At 44.4% G+C, this 5,474-nt stretch overlaps 1 long non-coding RNA gene across 1 annotated transcript; it reads right to left on the bottom strand.

Annotated features, from left to right (window-relative positions):
- Window positions 1–1,379: 1,379 nt before the first annotated feature.
- LOC141141409 (uncharacterized) lies at window positions 1,380–2,527 on the bottom strand. Its single transcript, XR_012244065.1, has 3 exons — window positions 2,305–2,527; window positions 1,898–2,143; window positions 1,380–1,715 (listed from the first exon to the last, which is right to left on the bottom strand). It is a non-coding gene; the product is annotated as an uncharacterized lncRNA (long non-coding RNA).
- Window positions 2,528–5,474: the final 2,947 nt, after the last annotated feature.

The raw sequence follows: 5,474 nt of genomic DNA, 5'->3' as shown, positions 1-5,474 counted from the left end.
TATGGAGGCGAAACGCGTCGGGTTCCTATGATTACACCCCACCACTATCCACTGCGCTATTTTATACCACTTTTATGCTGTTTGATGCAAGTTTTACTCTGAGCCGAGTTTTTACCGCCCCCATTTGTAAACTTTTGGAAGTATACTCCCTAATAAAGTGCTGCAACGCTTTTTACCAGTAAGGATTCACACTATGTGGAAGTTTTTTTCTTTTTCCTTTCTTTGCCTACTGGCTCACGTGGCTGGCTTTTGAGGAAACGGTCATTCGGCGACCGCAACCAAATCCTGGGGGCCCTGGATCCCATCCTGGCACACCATCCGAGAACGTCTGACAAGACTCCGCACCAGTCTTCACATAGATCTCCACTCCATACCGCTTGACGGTACAAGCCCGATTGACTCACCGCCAACGGCCTGTGAGTCCACCAGATCCGGTAAGGGCATTCTTTTGTCTTCTCTTTCTCGATGTTGGGACCATCCACATGAGCCAAGAACCTTCCCGCACTTAAGGATCTGTAATCATCCCATAGGAAGACGGCTTACGTCCAGATTTTTGTGGGACTTTTTTGGGAGTGCTCCATCCGTCCTCCAATTAACATTGTTCATTCATTTATACATATCCCTTTATAGGGACTTTGACGCCCCCCCCTTTTTGGTTCTAACCCCAATGAACAGTATTTTTGTGTGGAGCTGTAGACTTAGCTTATTAAGATACCCTGTATTATTATTTATCTACCCTTCTGCAATGTCACTTTAAAATCACGGTTGTGTATGCATGTCTGCTTCTTAGCCACCTTACACGCCCCCTCTTTTGGTTTCAACCCCAATGAACAATATTTTTGCGTGGAGCTGTATACGTAGCATACTAAGATACCTCATGTTATTTTTTATCCATCCCTCTGCAATGTCACTTTGAAATATGGTTGTGTATACATGATTGTTTCTTAGCCACCCTACAGGTTGTTATCGAGCATTTCACTCCCCCATACAATAATTTGGGTTATTTTTACCAAAGATATATAGCAGTATAAATTTTGGCCAAAATTGATGAAGAAAAATTACTAATTTGCTAAATTTTATGACAAAAACAAAGAAAAAGGCAATTTTTCACAAAATTTACGGTCTTTTTTTATTTATAGCACAAAAAATAAAAAAACCCATTAGTAATTAAATACCGCCAAAAGAAAGCTCTATTTATGTGAAAAAAAGGACACAAATTTAATTTGTGTACAGTGTTGCATGACTGAGTAATTGTCATTAAAAGTGTGAGTCCCCCAAAAGCTGAAAATTGGTCTGGGCAGGAAGGGGGTTTAAGTGCCCTGTATTGAGGTGGTTACCAAAAAAGGAAGTGTGCCCCAAGGGGCATAATATGGGCAGTGTATCACCGGGCAGTGGATGGATGGTGCAAGCGTGAAATACACAATTAATGTTGAAAGTTTTATAACAAAAGTTTATTAAGTAGAAAATTAAGTAGAAAAATATACACACAGATCTATAATATAAAATCGCATGAGCGGAAGAGACAAAGAACAATGGTAATCAAACTGCTAACATGCTTTGGTATACTATCCCAGTAAATTCAAAGATGACCTGCTGGGGTGAACATACGGCAGCACATGATACTCTACATGTTTCGGAAAATAAAGGGGTTCTATCCCCTCTATATAGTGTATTTCCTTCTTCAGGAGTTTCGGGGAAGCAGTGATGATATTTTTCTAGAAAGAATAAAAAGGGATATATATGTATATAGGTATAAATCAGTCACTGTATTTAGCACCAACATAGGGTATAAGACCATTATGTCTGAGAGTATGAGAGACTGTTTGAAATACAGACAAGACATGAGGACAGAGCAAAATCGCAGATTGAGCGAACATATCTATACAGAAGTACTCACGAAGCATATGACTCTTCATCATATATACTGTACACAGGTATACCACGAGAAGGACTCCCACTTCCTAGGGTTCGAAAGATTACATCAATTAGTTAAGGATCCAAATACTGGATATGATTTGAAGAATGGAGACCAGGAAGGAGAGTATGGGGAGATTTGCAGATTCTGGCCTTGACAGAAATCCCTACAGGGACGGCAAGCCAGGGCTCACAAGAGCCACCACTGCTGAGCGGACTACAAACACACCTGCAGAGTCAGAGACAAGGAAGAGGGGGTTGTTTTGAGAGATATGTATCCCATATTAAAGATATAGGGCTAATAGAGCCTTAACATTAAGTGTCCTTTCACAGCACAGTGTATAAAACACTGAGACATGTTTGTGACAATCACAGTTAGGATTGACATACCTGGTCTCTGATGTTTCAATGTAAACAACTCCTGCAGGGAAGGAATTCTCCTCTCGGCTGTGTAGCAGAGAAGAGTGTGTGTGAGGCCAATACTAAGTATTCTATTTGGTGTAGGGTGTGATACTTGCAGGCCAATCATTAGCCTGCAGGGCGGGGTAGACTTAGGTGGCTGCAATACAGCTGATTGTCAGACCAACCGGAGCGTAATGTCCGGAGGAGACATCAGCTGTATGCAGTTGCATTCGTAATAGCCGCCCACTGTAGCTCCTCGGCCTGGGCGGCGGCCGACGCCACCGCGTCATAGGACGCGGTGACGTCACTCGTCGACAGAGGCCGCCGACACGGAAGGAGAGCAGCCTGATGGGGTGAGGATGGGAGATCCCCAGTGCGCAGGCGCGAGGTAGGGCATCGGGCGCGTGCGCATCAGCGCTGCTGGGGAGATGCCGCTGTCCCCAGAGAAGGGATACAGAGGCCTTTCTGTGCTGGGGAGCACCGGCGAGCCATCCCCAAGGGCACATTGATCAAAGCCACATCTATGAATACAGTAATTTCATTGGTATGGTCGTTTTTAAGGGAATTTAAATTTGACCTATTCTGGACTGTTCAGAGGTGGGAGTTCCATCTTTACAAAACGTTCCTGGAAAATCACAAGCATGTATAAATTTCCTTAATATTACAGTACAGATATATATATACACATACAAGCTGGACAATAAGATTTTAACACTGGTTAGTCCTGTGAGCACATTCTATTCTTTATCATGGGAATAATTGATTGTCCTTTAAACACATCAATGTGAGCCTAATGCAAAGACAAATGGAAGACATAAAAAAAGGTAGTAATAAAACTAGAATGATAGGGTAAAGGATAAGAGCGGCAGCCCAGCATGTGTAATCTGCATTGGGCATAAGACTATTGAAATGGAATAATTTTATAAAAAATTAAATTACTTAATACATAAGCACAAGAGATTCAGGATATTGGGTGCTTGAATGGAAGATAGGACAGAATGGCTTGGTGGAACAAGCCACTGTCCTATAATTCCTTGTCATAACCACCTGTGGAGAAGCCAAGAAGGAAGGGTTTAAGATTGAACGCCTCATTCAGGCCAGGTGGCATTGTCGCATTCAGATTGGATATCCAGCGGAGTTCCCGCTGTAGGAGGATCTTGTTAAAATCCCCTCCTCGGGAACTTGGATGTAGCCGATCCAAAATTAGTACTGAGACTTTGGGACATGTGCCACCATGTACCTGGGCTACGTGTCTCCCTAAGGGGAAGTCAGGGTCGGCAGACTGCATCACCCTAAGGTGTCGGTAGATGCGTTGCCATAATTTTTGTAAGGTTTTCCCCACATAGAAACAGTTACAGTGACAGGTCAATAGATACACCCTCCTGTGGTTTGACAGTTTGCATAGTGTTTCGGTACAAAAGGTTTGCCGTTAGGCAAACATATATTTTTGCGTGTATCCATGTACCTACAGTATGCACATGATCCACATTGGAATGTGCCCAGCGTAGTGCAGGGATCACCTCTATCCTGTCCCTTATACTCACTTTTAATTAATAAATCACCTACGGAAGTGGCGCGTCTATATGTTATTGGGGGTCTGGGGGTTACCAGAGGGCCCAAAGTCGGATCTGAAGTTAATAGATGCCAGTATTTTTGGCAAATCTGCCTAATTTTTTCGTGATCGTTCGTGTAAGTTGTAATGATTCTAGCAGGGGCCTCAACAGTGGATTTAGGTTTAGGAATTAGTAATTGACATCTCTCTTTCTGATTGGCGCGTTTAAAGGCTCTTTTCAAACATTTGTGGCTATATCCACGTTGTAGTAATCGACGTTTTAATTTATTGGCTTCCTGTTTGAAGTCTAATTGGTTTGAACAATTTCGTTTAATTCTTAGGTATTCCCCGTATGGGATTGAATTAATAAAGGGTTTAGGGTGAAAGCTGGAGGAGTGGAGCACTGTATTACCAGCGGTGGGTTTCCGGAATAGTCTGGAGGATAGAACATTGGATTCATCAATCGAAATCTCAATGTCCAGAAACGTGATGGTATTTTTATCAGAGGTCATGGTAAATTTGAGATTGAACAAATTATTGTTTAGCGCTCGTAGGCACTCATTGAGAAGGGATGGAGTCCCATCCCATACGACGAAAATGTCATCTATGTACCTGTGCCACATGAGGACGTGGCACAGGTACATAGAGAGATCCTCGTCGTTAAATATGGTTTTTTCCCACTCCCCCAGGTACAGGTTGGCGTAGCCAGGGGCACAGCAAGTGCCCCTGGCTACGCCCTGTACCTGGAGGAAGAGTCCACTGTCAAAGGAGAAGATGTTGTGATTGAGAATAAAGTCTAGGGACTCGAGTATGAATTCGTTAAATGGTGTCTCATGGTGACTGGTTTGTGATAGGACCCTGCGGGTGCAAGCCAGCCCTTTACAGGGGGGGATCGAACTGTAAAGGGCTTCTACATCAATGGTTACCAATGTACAGTGACTTGGGATTTGGACATCTTGCAAAATCTGGAGAAGGTGGATCGTATCTCTGATGTAGGAGGGAATAGTCAGGACAAACGGTCTGATGTGTTCGTCTATAAGTCTGGATAAATTTTCCGTGATTGAACCATTCCCAGAGAGAATTGGTCTCCCTGGGGGGTCATTCAGATTTTTATGTAATTTCGGGAGTGCATAAAATGTTGGTACACGGGGGTGGGGAGTTCGAATAAACTCCCAAGTCTGTTTGGAGATAATGTTGTTCTGGAAGGCCTCATCTACAAATGTATAGAATTTCTTGTTGAAAGCTTCAACTATGTCGGTGCCTACCGGGCGGTACCAATCCCGGTTTCTAAGAAAGGCCTCTGTATCCCTTCTCTGGGGACAGCGGCATCTCCCCAGCAGCGCTGATGCGCACGCGCCCGACGCCCTGTCTCGCGCCTGCGCACTGGGGATCTCCCATCCTCACCCCATCAGGCTGCTCTCCTTCCGTGTCGGCGGCCTCTGTCGACGAGTGACGTCACCGCGTCCTATGACGCGGTGGCGTCGGCCGCCGCCCAGGCCGAGGAGCTACAGTGGGCGGCCATTACGAACGCAACTGCATACAGCTGATGTCTCCTCCGGACATTACGCTCCGGTTGGTCTGACAATCAGCTGTATTGCAGCCACCT

This window comes from Aquarana catesbeiana, linkage group LG04, assembly GCF_042186555.1.
Source record: "Aquarana catesbeiana isolate 2022-GZ linkage group LG04, ASM4218655v1, whole genome shotgun sequence".
Taxonomy (NCBI): Eukaryota; Metazoa; Chordata; class Amphibia; order Anura; family Ranidae; genus Aquarana; species Aquarana catesbeiana.
The sequence above is the reverse complement of the archived record's forward strand: the minus strand, read 5'-3'. Positions and strand labels throughout refer to the sequence as shown.